This window comes from Heptranchias perlo, chromosome 7 (assembly GCF_035084215.1).
Source record: "Heptranchias perlo isolate sHepPer1 chromosome 7, sHepPer1.hap1, whole genome shotgun sequence".
In the NCBI taxonomy this organism is placed as follows: Eukaryota; Metazoa; Chordata; class Chondrichthyes; order Hexanchiformes; family Hexanchidae; genus Heptranchias; species Heptranchias perlo.
In genome coordinates this window covers 8,316,617-8,332,011 of record NC_090331.1, presented here as the reverse complement: position 1 = coordinate 8,332,011, position 15,395 = coordinate 8,316,617, and the positions used below count along the sequence as shown (strand labels likewise).

Sequence of the window (15,395 nt, the reverse complement as noted above, 5' to 3'; positions counted from 1 at the left end):
TATTGAATTCTTTGAAGAAGTAACAGAAAGAGTAGACACGGGTAATGGAAAAGTAACATATTTGGATTTTCAAAAGGCCTTCGATAAGATACCGCATTGTAGATTCATGACTAAGGTCAGAGCATGTGGAGTCAGGGGACAAGTAGCAGAATGGGTAGCAAGCTGGCTACAAAACAGAAAACAGAGAGTAGGGGTTAAAGGTAGTTACTCAGACTGGCAAAAGGTGGGAAGTGGTGTTCCACAAGGATCGGTGCTGGGACCACTGTTGTTCACCATTTACATAAACAATTTGGACTCGGGAATCAGAAGTACAATTTCAAAATTTGCAGATGACACAAATTTGGGGGGGGTGTAGTTAATAGAAAGGAAGAATGTGTTAAGATGCAAGAAGACATTAATAAACTTGCAAAATGACTGTGTAATTGGCAAATTAATTTCAATATAGTTAAGTGTGAGGTGGCACATTTTGGTAGGACGAATAAGGAGGCCACATACTGTTTGGATAATAAGAGTCCAATGGGGTAGAGGAGCAGAGAGATGTGGGGGTAGAGATACACAAACCACTAAAAGTAGCGACGCAGGTTAATAAGGCCATAAAAAAAAAAGCAAACCAAACACTGGGGTTCATTTCTAAAGGGATAGAATTGAAAAGCAGAGAAGTTATGTTAAACTTGTATAGAACCTTGGTTAGACCACACTTGTGAACAGTTCTGGTCTCCATATTCTAGAAAGGATATGGTGGCACTGGAGAAGGTGCAAAAAAGATTCATGAGGATGATACCAGAACTGAGAAGATTTACTTATCAGGAAAGACTAAAGAGGCTGGGGCTCTTTTCTCCAGAAAAGAGAAGGCTGAGGGGTGACCTGATAGAGGTCTTTAAGATAATGAAAGGGTAGACAGGGAAAATGTTGCCACTTGTGGGCGAGTCCAAAACTAGAGGTCGTCAATATAAGATAGTTACTGATAAATCCAATAGGGAATTCAGGAGAAACTTCTTTACTCAGAGAGTGGTGAGAATGTGGAACTCGCTCCTACAAGGAGTAGTTGAGGCGAATAGAATAGATGCATTTAAGGGGAAGCCGGATGAGCACATGAGGGAGAAAGGAATAGAAGGATAGGCTGATAGGGTTAGATGAAGTAGGGAGAGAGAAGGCTCGTGTGGAGCATAAACACTGGCACAGACCAGTTGGGCCGAATGGCCTGTTTCTGTGCAGTGGACTCGATGTGACGCAATGAAAATGTATCTATGCTAGTCGCCTGAACTACCCCTTGTGGTAGCACATTCTCACCACTCTCTGGGTAAAGAAGTTTCTCCTGGATTCCCTATTGGATTTATTAGTGACTATTTTATATTTATGACCCCTAGTTTTGGGGAAATAGCATCTCTATGTCTACCCTATTGGACCCCTTCATAATTTTAAAGACCTCTATTTGGTCACCCCACTCAGATTTGATTAAGTCAATGGAAAAGAGAATCGGACGGGGTGTTAAACGAGCTGCCAGTTCTAAAGAGGGTTCTAAAAGAGGCGCCTGCAGAGATAATGGATGCATTGGTTATGATTTTCCAAAATTCCCTAGATTCCAGAACGATCTCAGCGGATTGGAAGGTAGCAAATGTTACCCCGCTATTCAAGAAAGGAGGCAGAAAGAAAACAGGGAACTACAGGCCAGTTAGCCTGACATCAGTCGTCGGGAAAATGCTGGAATCCATTATTAAGGAAGTGGTAACAGGGCACTTAGAAAATCAAAATATGATTAGGCAGAGTCAACATGGTTTTATGAAAGGGAAATCATGTTTGACGAACGTTTTAGAGTTTCTTGAGGATGTAACTAGCAGGGTAGATAAAAGGAAGCCAGTGGATGTAGTATATTTGGATTTTCAAAAGGCATTCGATAAGATGCCACACAAAAGGTTGTTGCACAAGGTAAGGGCTCATGGGGTTGGGGTTAACATATTAGCTTGGATAGAGGATTGACTAACGGACAGAAAACAAAGAGTAGGGATAAACGGGTCATTTTCAGGCTGGCAGGCTGTAACTAGTGGGGTAATACAAGGATCATTGCTCGGGGCCTCAGCTATTAACAATCTACATTAATGACTTAGATGAAGGGACCGAGTGTAACGTATCCAAGTTTGCTGACGATACAAAGTTAAGTGGGAAAGTAAGCTGTGAGGAGGACACAAAGAGTCTGCAAAGGGATATAGACAGGTTAATTGAGTGGGCAAGAAGGTGGCAGATGGAGTGTAATGTGGGGAAATGTGAGGTTATTCACTTTGGTAGGAGGAACAGAAAAACAGAATATTTTTTAAATGGTGAGAAACTATTAAATGTTGGTGTTCAGAGAAACTTGGGTGTCCTCGTCCAAGAAACACAGAAAGTTAGTCTGCAGGTACAGCAAGCAATTAGAAAGGCAAATGGCATGTTGGCGTTTATTGCAAGGGGGTTGGAGTATAAGAGTAAGGAAATCTTACTGCAATTGTACAGGGCTTTGGTGAGACCACACCTGGAGTACTGCGTACAGTTTTGGTCTCCTTATCTAAGGAAGGATATACTTGCCTCAGAGGCGGTGCAACGAAGGTTGACTAGATTAATTCCTGGGATGAGAGGGTTGTCCTATGAGGAGAGATTGTGTAGAATGGGCCGATACTCTCTGGAGTTAAGAGGAATGAGAGGTGATCTAATTGAAACATAAATGATTCTGAGGAGGCTTGACAAGGTAAAGGCTGAGAGGTTGTTTCCCCTAGCTGGAGAGTCTAGAACTAGAGGGCACAGTCGCAGGATAAGGAGTCAGCTATTTAAGACCGAGATGAGGAGGAATTTCTTCACTCAGAGGGTTGGAATTCTCTACCCCAGAGGGCTGTGGATGCTGAGTCATTGAGTATATTCAAGGCTGAGATCGATAGATTTTTGGACTCCAGGGGAATCAAGGGATATGGGGATCGGGCTGGAAAGTGGAGTTGAGATTGAAGATCAGCCATGATCTGACTGAATGGCGGAGCAGGCTCGAGGGGCCGTATGGCCTACTCCTGCTCCTGTTTCTTATGTTCTTATAAATCGCTATCGCCCGTTTTTGCAAAACTGGAAAAGGCCAATTTGACCCCCCGTATCTGATCTTCATTTTCAACAGATACACTGACCAGTCCAAAGGGCAGAGTGAGTGGCAGCTGGTTGGGGCAGCACATTGAGAGGTTGGATGATGACCTGAGTTTTGATATTTGCTGTGATGCCAATGACAGAATATCTAACGAAACAAAGCTGTAGAGAGCGGGCGAGGTCCTGGGTTCAATCCCTGGGCTCTTGCTGATCTCAGCCGGGGCCACATCGACTGTCCAGACTCACATGTGGGCCTGGGACCCAGGCAACTCTAGCTGCCGGTGAGAGTCAGAAGCTTCAGAAGAGCAGGGGGGAGGTGGGGTAAGTTGAAACCCACGACCTAGAAGGACAAGGGCAGCAAGTGAATGGGAACACCATTATCTCCAAGGTCCCCACCCACCCGAGACACACACCATCCAGACTCTTGGAAATATATCGGTCGTTCCTTCATTGTTGCTGGGTCAAAATCCTGGAACTCACTACCTAACAGCACTGTGGGAGCACTTTCAACACACGGACTGCAGTAGTTCAAGAAGATGTCTCACCATCACCTTCTCAAGGGTAAAGAGGAGGGACTAGAAAGGCTGGCTGTACTAAAAGTAGATGTCACCTGGTCCAGATGGGATACATCCTAGGTTGCTGAGGGAAGTAAGGGTGGAAATTGCAGAGGTACTGGCCGTAATCTACCAATCCCCCTTCGATATGGGGGTGGTGCCAGAGGACTGGAGAATTGCAAATGTTATACCCTTGTTCAAAATAGGGTGTAAGGATAAACCCAGCAACTACAGGCCAGTCAGTTTAACCTCGGTGGTGGGGAAGCTTTTAGAAACGATAATCTGGGACAAAATTAATAGTCACTTGGACAAGTGTGGATTAATAAAGGAAAGCCAGCACGGATTTGTTAAAGGCAAATCATGTTCAATTAACTTGATTGAGTTTTTTGATGAGGTAACAAAGAGGGTTGATGAAAGCAATGCAGTTGATGTTGTGTATATGGACTTTCAAAAGGCATTTGATAAAGTGCCACATAATAGGCTTGTCAGCAAAACTGAAGCCCAGTGGCAGCATGGATATGAAATTGGCTAAGTGACAGGAAACAGAGAGTAGTGGTGAACGGTTGTTTTTTGGACTGGAGGAAGGTGTACAGTGATGTTCCCCAGAGGTCGGTACGAGGACCACAGCTTTTTTTGATATGTATTAATGACTTGGTGTACAGGGCACAATTTCAAAATTTGCACATGACGCAAAACTTGGAAATGTAGTAAACAGTGAGGAGGATAGTGATAGACTTCAAGAGAACATAGACAGGATGGTGCAATGGACGGACGCATGGCAGATGAAATTTAACGCAGAGAAGTACAAAGTGATACTTTTTGGCAGGAAGAACGAGGAGAGGCAATATAAATTAAATGGTGCAATTCTAAAGGGGGTGCAGGAACTGAGAGGCCTGAGGGTATTTGCACACAAATCTTTGAGGGTAGCAGGGCAGGTTGAGAAAGCGATTAAAAAAGCATACTGGATCCCAGGCTTTATAAATAGATGCATGGAGTAAAAAAGCAAGGAAGTTATGTTGAACCTTTATAAAACACTGGTTCGGCCACAACTGGAGCACTGTGTCCAATTCAGGGCACCGCACTTTAGGAAGGAGGTGAAGGCCTTAGAGAGGTGTTTGTGGGACCTTGCTTTGGGACGTCCTGAGGACGTGAAGAAGAACAACTTGCGTTTCTATCATGACTTCAGGACGCCCCAAAGTGCTTTACAGCCAATGAAGTACTTTTTGAATTGCAGTCACTGTCGTAATTTAGGGAAATGCAGCAGCCAAATTTGTGGTCAGCAAGATCCCACAAACAGCAATGTGATAAATGACCAAATAGTCTGCTTTCCTTTTTAAGATGTGGAGATGCCGGTGATGGACTGGGGTTGACAATTGTAAACAATTTTACAACACCAAGTTATAGTCCAGCAATTTTATTTTAAATTCACAAGCTTTCGGAGGCTTCCTCCTTCCTCAGGTGAACGTTGTTGGAAATGAAATCCTCGAAATGAAATCGCATTTATAATTCACAGAACAATGCTTGGTGATTACAGACAGTTTTTTCAACTGCCCCTTTTTAAGAGTGACGTTGGTTGAGGGATAAATATGAAAGGCGCTAAACAAATGCCAGTTCGCTCTTGGGAGAGGTAGCAGCCAACACTGAGGTCAAATATTCACAGGAAAATAAACATATAATAATAATAATAATAATAATTGTGTAAATATATCACAAGCTATTTTATATTGATTATGAACACCTAGTTGCAGGGAGTAAAATAAACTGATCCACCCAGTCAGCCTTTGTTTATTATCCTATAAAACGAGAAATTGTGAATGTTGTGGGAAAAATTGATCTAAATAATAACAATAATAATAAAAGATGTTGTTTTTAAAGGGGATTGTTGACACTGAGGGACCCAGACAGTCTCCAGCTGGAGACACCAAGTGTGGGAAAGGGGGAGGGGGGAGGAGTAAACACAGGCCAGGCCCCACTGGGAAATTAAACTAAAGATTCGACGTTTTAAAATTGTAAAAATGTTTTTTAAAAGAACAAAAACAAACCTCAGCTCCACTCACTCACTTCCTGTTGCTGCTGCTGCTGCTGGTCCGTCCGCAATCTCCGTCCTCCCGACAACACGTGACTCGTCTCAATCGTTCCGCTGAGCTCAAGCTCAGCTCTTGGGCCATGAAAGGGGGGAAGTGGGTGGAGGTTATTCCTGAAAAATGTTGATTACATCTGAATTCTGATGAGAAAATCACTAAACATATCCGTTTTCATTTGAGTTCTTCCACTTCCTTTCACATTTTTTCATGTATTTAAGATGTTTTTCAAAGGACAAATCATTTTGCTTTAAAAGAACAAAAAAACTCCAACCCTTTTCTGTCTCACTCCTTAAATTCCGTTCCCTTCTCGTTTATTTAAGTCGTTTTCAAGAGATAAATCTTTTGTTTTTTTAAAAAAAAATCAACCCTTTCTCCTTTTCCAACCCTTCACTGTAAAATAAATAAAATATTTCGAGATTTGTCTTTACATTGCTTTTAATTCAAAACGTATTCCTATTAATTATAGGTTTCAAATTAGAATCGTAGAAAATAGAATCAAAAATGTATTTTAAAACGTTTTTTCAAAAAACGTACAAAAGTGTCCTTATGGCTGATCTAAATACTGATTCTTTGGGGGGTTCCTAAGGTTTGTTATTCAATCCCGAATCTGCCAATAGGATCCCTGCCCTCCCGTGTCTGGATAAATCCCTTTTTTAATCTTTATTTTAACATTTCATTCCTTGTCCGCCTTGAATCAAACACAGAATAGGTGCAGACTACATAAGCATCAGAGAAAGGCTGAGGAGGAGAGTGAAAAATCAAGTGTGAGAGCAGGAAGGGAAGAGAATAGAAAAGGAAAAACAATTAACTTACAGCCCCAAGTCACAGAATCATTCCCGTTTGCCCTACTCTGATAATAATGCCGGTACGGACACGATGGGCCGAATGGCCTCCTTCTGTGCCGTAACTGTCTATGATGTACTTTTGAAGGTTGGGACGTTTGTCTAGGTGAAAGGCGCTATATAAATGTAAGTTGTTGTTGTTGTTGCCTGCAGCATTTTGAGTTTTAGAAATAGGAGCATAGAGGACAAGATTTACTAAAAGGGTGGTATGTGGAACAGATTACTGGCACAGGTGGTGGAACAAGCAACCATGATGGGTTTTAAGAAAGAACTAGGCCGGTTCTTGTCAACACATGAGATTCAGGGATATTAGAAATGCAGCAAGGGAATACTGCGGATACGTGGGCTAGACGGGCCGACGGTCTTCTCCTGCCTGATACCGTTACTATGTAAATTTGTACAAGGCAATGGTTAGAGTTAGAGTACTGTGTGCCAGCTTTCGGTGATATTAATGCCGGTACGGACACGATGGGCCGAATGGCCTCCTTCTGTGCAGTAACTTTCTATGATTCTATGCCACCCATGACAATGAGTTTAACCTTTCTATGATTCTATGCCACCCATGACAATGAGTTTAACCTTTCGGGGAACCCGTGAGATGAGGTGCTCTAGATCTTCATAGAATTCATTTTTGGCTTCGTCGGAGTTTGTCATGATTGGTGTACAGGTACTAATAATGGTGGCATACCTCTTACAAGACAACTAGAGTTGCAAAACTATCGGGCGGTCACTGACTCCTTTTGGAAGACTTTCAAGTTTAGATATCATGTTGGATTTCACAGCAAAGCCAACCACACCTTCTTTACATTGCTCTTTGGAGTGCCCTTTCCAGAAGGTGTATCCTGCACCAAACTCTTTCAGCTGACCTTCTTCGGCTAAACGGGTTTTTGCTGAGAGCAACTATGTCGATATTATACCGGCGTAGTTCACTACCGGTCAGCACACTTCTCCTTTCAGGTCTATTTGTTGACTCAGTGTCCTGGAATGTTCTCATATTCCAAGCTGCTATATTTAAGTTGGTTCTCTTGTTGCTTATGCGGGATTCCCGTCTGTGGCAGTAAACTGACCAGGAGTTAGTGAAGTAGGAATTGTTTAGAGCGTTTTTTCTAGTCCCTTCCTATGCTACAGAGGTGAGCAGGCCATTGTATCCTGATTAAAAAGGGCAATGGTTCAAAGCAGCATGAAAATCCAATGTGGTGAATTCCCAGATCCAGGCCAAAAAAATATTAGGAGACAGATTATCTGTATCATTCTAATGCTCTCTCGAGTTATCACGTCAATTGTTATCCGATTCGTCGGGCACTGGCACCAGTACTGGGGAAAGAGAGAGCTGTTCCATTGGGACGGACTACACCTGAACCATGCTGGGACCAGAGTTCTAGCGAATCAAATAACTAGGGAGGTAGATAGGGCTTTAAACTAAATAAGGTTGGGGAGGGTCCCGGTGGAGAGAAATCAAGAATGCCAAAGAGAAAAGACAAAGAAGCAGTGCAGGAAAGTGATTGGGGTAAGGATAACCAGATTGTGTCAGGAAGGGACAGAGCGTACAAACAAAAGAGTGCACGAACAAATAGGGTCCGGGTAAGAAAAAATGGTAATGAGACAAATAGGGCCATAGCACAAAAAAATGTTAAGGGGGTCAATTTTAGGATGGCCGAGCGGGTGCATTCGTGGCAGGGGGTTCCTAAAATTGGGGAATCCTGTAGCAGGTCCGGAGCCCGGCTCCAACCCGCCCACTTCCGGGTTCCCCAATGACTCGACTCGGTGCGCGCGCAGCCCCCGCATGTGGGACTCCCATCGGCAATTAAAGCTGGCGGGATGACAGTTTAGATAGTTAGGGAGGTACTTGATGTCGTTGACAGACCTCATTGGGAAGAGATTTTAGCACGGATGCGATTTTGGACTCTCCTCAGTGTGTTTCCCGTGCTGTGGGAAACACTCCCTGTTGTTGCAGATGTGTTTCAGTCAGCAGCCATTGGGAGATGCAGAGGATTCATTGCAGCAGGGCACTCTGTCACCTCAGACAAAGTTTTGCCTGCCACACCGTTGTCGCCACACTCAAAATTATTACATCATACCCTAAACTCTGCTGTCAAAACACATTTACCTACTTTGCGGACCCCTTCACACTCACCCCGTCAGGATGGGGGGTGGAGGGGGGGGTTCCATAGCTGCATTCATCCTTCTATTGGAGGACGAGCAACATCACCAGCCTCGCCAGGCACGCTGTCCACCTCCGCCACGTGGAGCTACACAACACAGTGCTGCGCAACAGGCACCTACACAAAGTAATCGTGCAACTACACATACACCCACTGTAGGGTGACCCAATGGGTGGCATCAAGGGTGTTCATGGAGAACCTCATGAAAGGTCATTATTGCACAGGGTCAAGAATGGCCAAAACATGGCAGTAGTGGTGACAATATAATATGTAATGTGAGTTGATCAGAAATCAAATATAAGTAAAAACCATGACAAATCCTCAAACACCCTTGTGCATCCCCTTCATGCTAACAACACGTTTGCCTTACGCTTCCCACTACACATACGTGATGCATGCCCTGTGGCTGCAGCACCGGTAGTGGCAGGTTGAGTGAGGCTGACCGTGAAAGAGATGCATGAGAGGGTGAGTATGAGACAGAGACATGAGATTGAGGATTGGGTTGAGTGGTAATGGTGGGATGAGTACTGGGCAGGTGAGGAAGTGCAGGTAAGATGAGGATGAGGGTTCAGTGACGTGACGGAGTAGTGTTGGCAGTGCAGAAGGAGATGTGGGGTGGGAGCGGTGATGTGGCAGATGGAGTGTAGGGGAATGAATAAGTGTACTCACTTTGGCTGACCTGGTTAGGTCATTGAAGCGCCTCCTGCACTGTATGCAGGTGCGTGATATGTTGGTGGTGCTGGTGACCTCCTCTGCTACCTCGAGCCAGGCCTTCGTGGTGGCAGAGGCAGGCCACTTCCTCCCATCCGCCGGGTGAAAGATCTCCATCCTCCTCATCCTCACCCCATCCAGTAAGACCTGGAGTGAGGCATCATTAAACCTGGGAGCAGCCTTCCCCCTGGGCTGCTCCATGCTGTAATTTTTCCTATTTTCTACAGCATCAGTCATTGGAGGACTGCCCCTTTAAATAGGGCTCCTCCAGCTGACAGCCTATGATGGGGGTGCGCAGTCCGCCCGCTGCGCAGCTTTCCAGCGCGAAACCCGGAAGCCAAGGTAAGTGGTTTCAATTTACTTACGATCGCATGCCAAACCCACCAATTTCACTGGTTGGGTTACCCACGCAGCCAATTGACCCCCCCGCTGTCAACCCACCTCCCTCCTAATATCGGGCCCAAGATGTCTAAAAATGTTAAAAAGACAAATCTAAAGGCACTATATCTGAATGCACAAAGCATTCGTAATAAGGTAGACAAATTAACAGTGCAAATAGATGTAAACGGATATGATATAATAGCAATTACAGAGACATGGCTGTCGGGTGACCAAGGCTGGGAGCTGAATATCTAAGGCTATTCGATATTTAGGCAGGACAGGCAAAAAGGGAAAGGTGGTGGGGTGGTGTTGTTAGTAAAGGATGAAATCAGAGCAATAGTGAGAAAGGATATTGGCTCAGAAACTCAAGATGTAGAATCAGTTTGGGTGGAGTTAAGAAGCACCCAAGGGGCAGAAAACACTGGTGGGAGTTGTCTATTGGCCTCTAAACAGTAGTGGTAATGTAGGGGATGGGATCAAACAGGAAATTAGAGATGCATTTAACAAGGGTACTACAGTAATCATGGGTGACTTTAGGGAAGAGTGACCACAATATGATAGAATTCTTCATTAAGATGGAAAGTGAAGTCGTCCAATCCGAAACTAGGGTCCTAAATCTAAACAAAGGAAACTACGAAGGTATGAGGAGTGAGTTGGCTATGATAGATTGGGAAGCTTCATTAAAAGGCATGACGGTGGATAGGCAATGGCTAACATTTAAGGAACTAATGCATGAATTGCAACAATTATACATTCCTTTCTGGTGCAAAAACACAGAAGGAAAAGTGGCCCAAACATGGCTACAAAAGAAATTAACGATACTATTAGATCCAAAGAGGAGTCACATAAAGTTGCCAGAAAAATTAGCAAGCCTGAGGATTGGAAACAGTTTAGAATTCAGCAAAAAAGGACCAAGAGGTTGATTAAGAGGGGAAAAATAGAGTATGAGAGTAAACTTGCAAGGAATATAAAAATGGACTATAAAAACTTCTACAAGTATGTAAAAATAAAAAGATTAGTGAAGACAAATGTAGGTCACTTACAGTCAGAGATGGGAGAATTTATAATGGGGAACAAGGAAATGGCAGAGCAATTAAACAAATACTTTGGTTCTGTCTTCACGGAAGAGGACACAAATAACTTCCCAGAAATGCTAGGGAACCAAGGGACTAGTGAGAAGGAGGAATTAAAGGAAATTAGTATTAGTAAAAAAATAGTGCTGGAGAAATTAATGGGACTGAAAGCCGATAAATCCCCAGGGCCTGATAATCTGCAATCCAGAGTACTAAAAGAGGTAGCCATGGAAATAGTGGATGCATTAGTTGTCATCTTCCAAAATTCTATAGATTATGGAACAGTTCCTGCAGATTGGAGGGTGGCAAATGTAACCCCACTATTTAAAAAAGGAGGGAGAGAGAAACAGGGAACTACAGACTGGTTAGCCTAACATCAGTAGTAAGGAAAATGCTAGAGTCTGTTATAAAGCATGTGATAATAGGACAATTAGAAAATATCAACGGGATTAGACAAAGTCAATATGGATTTATGAAAGGGAAATCATGTTTGACAAACCTACTGGAGTTTTTTGAGGATGTAACTGGTTGAATAGATAAGGGAGAAACAGTGGATGTGGTTTATTTGGATTTTCAGAAGGCCTTTGCTACAGTCCCACACATGAGGTTAGTGTGCAAAATTAAAGCACATGGGATTGGGAGTAATATACTGGCATGGATTGAAAATTGGTTGACAGACAGGAAATAGAGAGTAGGAATAAATGGGTCTTTTTCGGGTGGCAGGCAGTGACTAGTGGGGTACCGCAGGGATCAGTGCTTGGGCCCCAGCTATTCACAATATATATCAATGATTTGGATGAGGGAACGAAATGTAATATTTCCAAGTTTGCTGACGACACAAAACTAAGTGGGATCGTGAGTTGTGAGGAGGATGCAAAGAGGCTTCAAGGTGATTTAGACAAGTTGAGTGAGTGGGCAAATACATGGCAGATGCAGTATAATGTGGATAAATGTGAAGTTATCCACTTCGAAAGGAAAAACAGAAAGGCAGAGTATTATTTAAATGGTGATAGATTGGGAAATGTTGATGTACAAAGGGACCTGGGTGTCCTTGTACACCAGCCACTGAAAGCAAACATGCAGGTGCAGCAAGCAGTTGGGAAGGCAAATGGTATGTTGGCCTTCATTGCAAGAGGATTTGAGTACAGGAGGAAGGATGTCTTACTGCAGTTATACAGGGCCTTGGCGAGACCACACCTGGAGTATTGTGTGCAGTAGAGGGAGTGCAGCGAAGGTTCACCAGACTGATTCCTGGGATGGCAGGACTGTCGTATGAGGAGAGATTGGGTCGACTCGGCCTGTATTCACTCGAGTTTAGAAGAATGAGAGGGGATCTCATTGAAACATATAAAATTCTGACAGGGCTAGACAGACTGGATGCAGGGAGGATGTTTCCCCTGGCTTGGGAGTCCAGAACAAGGGGTCACAGTCTCAGGATAGGGGGTAGGACGTTTAGGACTGAGATGAGAAGAAATTTCTTCACTCAGAGGGTGGTGAACCTGCGGAATTCTCTACCACAGAAGGCTGTGGAGGCCAAGTCACTGAATATATTTAAGAAGGAGCTGGATAGATTTCTGGACACAGAAGGCATCAAGGGGTATGGGGAGAGAGCAGGACTATGGTATTGAGATAGAGGATCAGCCATGATCATATTGAATGGCGGAGCAGGCACGATGGGCCGAATGGCCTCCTCCTGCTCCTATTTTTGATGTTTCTATATTACATTGACAAACCCTAGTCAGCTTCTGTAGCTTTGAGAATATAGTACACTGGCATTTGGGGAATCATAACAATTTTTATATTGTGTAAAGAATGGAGAAAAAGGAATTGAGGAGCAGGAAAATGGCAGTGAGGTTTACTCATGTACCCAATGTGACTGCGAGGGTGGATGAGTTATATACTCCCACGGCTCACTTGAGCTGCATGTTGGGAGGTGTTTTCAAATCCCTCCATGGCTTTGCCCTTCTCAATCTCTGTGAACTCCTCCTCCTGCCCACAACTCTCCAAAATCCCTGCACTCCTCTTGCACATCCCCGATTTCCATTGCCCCACAATTGGCAGCCGTGCTTTCAGCTGCCTAGGCTCTAAGCTCTGGAATTCCCTCCCTAAACCTCCCTGTCTCTCCCTCCTCCTTTAAGACGCTCCTTAAAACCTACCTCTTTGACCAAGCTTTTGGGCACCTGTCCTGATATCTCTATGTGGCGCGGTGTCAAATTTTGTTTGATAATCTCTCCTGTGAAGCGCCTTGGAACGTTTTACTATGTTAAAGGTGCTATAAATGCAAGTTGTTGTCGTGCGCTTGAAGAGAGCTGTGACAGCTGTATTAACACAGTGTTCTGGCTGATAACCATTGAATCCAACATTAGAAATTTAGTCAGTAACACAGGTCCTGGTTGTGATGAGTTATTGAGCATGAGAGTTTAAGGGAGCTGGGTTAACATCATTATAGAAACTGGCAGTAACGCAATGTGCTGGCTGAAAAGAGTAATCTAGCTTGAATTAAAATTAGAGACATTCGTTGACCTTGGAATGCTTTGTGGATTGTGTGATTTCAACTGTAAGCGTTAGTTCAATTGATATTGACAACAATCGTCATCGACAAGTCTTTTCTCTCTGGAACGCACTGCCTGAAAGGTCGGTGGAAGCAGATTCAGTCGTAACTTTCAAAAGGGGAATTGGATAAATACTTGAAAAGGAAAAATTTGCAAGGCTATGAGGAAAGAGCAGGGAGGAAGCGAGACTAGTTGGATAGCTCTTTCAAAGAGCTGGCACAAGCACGCTGGGCCGAATGGCCTCCTTCTGTGATGTGAGATTCTGTGCATACTGACCACCGTGACTCAAGTCGTGTTGAAACATGGAGAAACCTGGATGAAGGGCCAAGACCCTCAGTTCAGGACACCACCAAGGTTGAAAGGAATGGAAGTGAAGCTGAGGTAAGCAAGGAAGTGGTGGTTAGGTGACACCAAGCTCGGGTTTCTATAGCTGAAAATTGTTGGAAGGTAGGACTGAGGGATTAAAGGGGCTCCCCAAATTTGGGGCTCTGGGAAAGATTGCAATGAGTTTTGATTTTAACACTGTGAGGATGCAGGGAGGAGGACGAGCAGGTATGGTGGTGTATTTGGAGCTTAGACAAGAACAAGAGAAAGAAGTTCAAAGGAGCAATGACAATTGTAGTATTCGTAAAACAGAGAGAGATTGGGAGAGAGATGGAGAGAAAAAAAGACTTGCATTTATATAGCACCGTTCACAACATCGGGATGTCCTAAAGTGCTTTACAGCCAATCAAGTACTTTTGAAATATAGTCACTGTTGTAATCATAGAATCATAGAAATTTACGGCACAGAAGGAGGCCATTTGGCCCATCGTGTCCGTGCAGCCGAAAAAGAGCCATCCAGCCTAATCCCATTTTCCAGCTCTTGGTCCGTAGCCTTCTAGGTTACGGCACTTCAAGTGCACATCCAAGTACTTTTTAAATGCGCTGAGGGTTTCTGCCTCTACCACCCTTTCAGGCAGTGAGTTCCAGACCCCCACCACCCTCTGGGTGAAAAAAATTCTCCTCAACTCCCCTCTAATCCTTCTACCAATTCCTTTAAATCAATGCCCCATGGTTATTGACCTGTTAAGGGAAATAGGTCCTTCCTGTCCACTCTATCTAGGCCCCTCATAATTTTATACACCTCAATTAAATCTCCCCTCAGCCTCCTCTGTTCCAAAGGAAACAACCCCAGCCTCTCCAATCTTTCCTCATAGCTAAAATTCTCCAGTCCTGGCAAAATCTGCATAAATCTCCTCTGTGCCCTCTCTAGTGCAATCACATCTTTCCTGTAATGTGATGACCAGAACTGAACGCGGTACCCTAGCTGTGGCCTAACTAGTGTTTTATACAGTTCTAGCATAACCTCCCTGCTCTTATATTCTATGCCTCGGCTAATAAAGGAAAGTATCCCATATGCCTTCTTAACCACCTTATCTACCTGTCCTGCTACCTGCAGGGATTTGTGGACATGCACTCCAAGGTCCCTCTGTTCCTCTATACTTTTCAGTATCCTACCATTTATTGTGTATACCCTTGCCTTGTTTGCCCTCCCAAATGCATTACCTCACTTTTCCAGATTGAATTCCATTTGCCACTTTTCTGCCCACCTGACCAGTCCATTGATATCTTCCTGCAGTCTACAGCTTTCTTCCTCACTATCAAACACACGGCCAACTTTTGTATCATCTGCAAACTTCTTAATCATGCTTAATCCCTGAAGAACCCCACCGGAAACAGCCTTCCAGTCACAAAAACACCAGTCGACCATTACCCTTTGCTTCCTGCCACTAAGCCAATTTTCGATCCAACTTGCCATTTTCCCTTGGGTTTTTACTTTTCTGAACAGTCTGCCATGTGGGACCTTGTCAAAAGCCTTGCTAAAATCCATGTAGACTACATCAAACACACTACCCACACCGACTCTCCTTGTTGCCTCCTCAAAAGAGTCAATCAAG

At 44.0% G+C, this 15,395-nt stretch overlaps 1 protein-coding gene across 1 annotated transcript in view; it reads right to left on the bottom strand.

The window, feature by feature from the left end:
- nhej1 (nonhomologous end-joining factor 1) overlaps positions 1 to 5,753 on the bottom strand; it is a 261,649-nt gene extending 255,896 nt beyond the window's left edge. The window contains exon 1 of the mRNA XM_067987030.1: positions 5,693 to 5,753. The gene's annotated coding sequence lies outside the window, so the exon portion shown is untranslated. The remainder of the gene's footprint in view (positions 1 to 5,692) is intronic.
- Between the last annotated feature and the right edge of the window lie 9,642 nt (positions 5,754 to 15,395).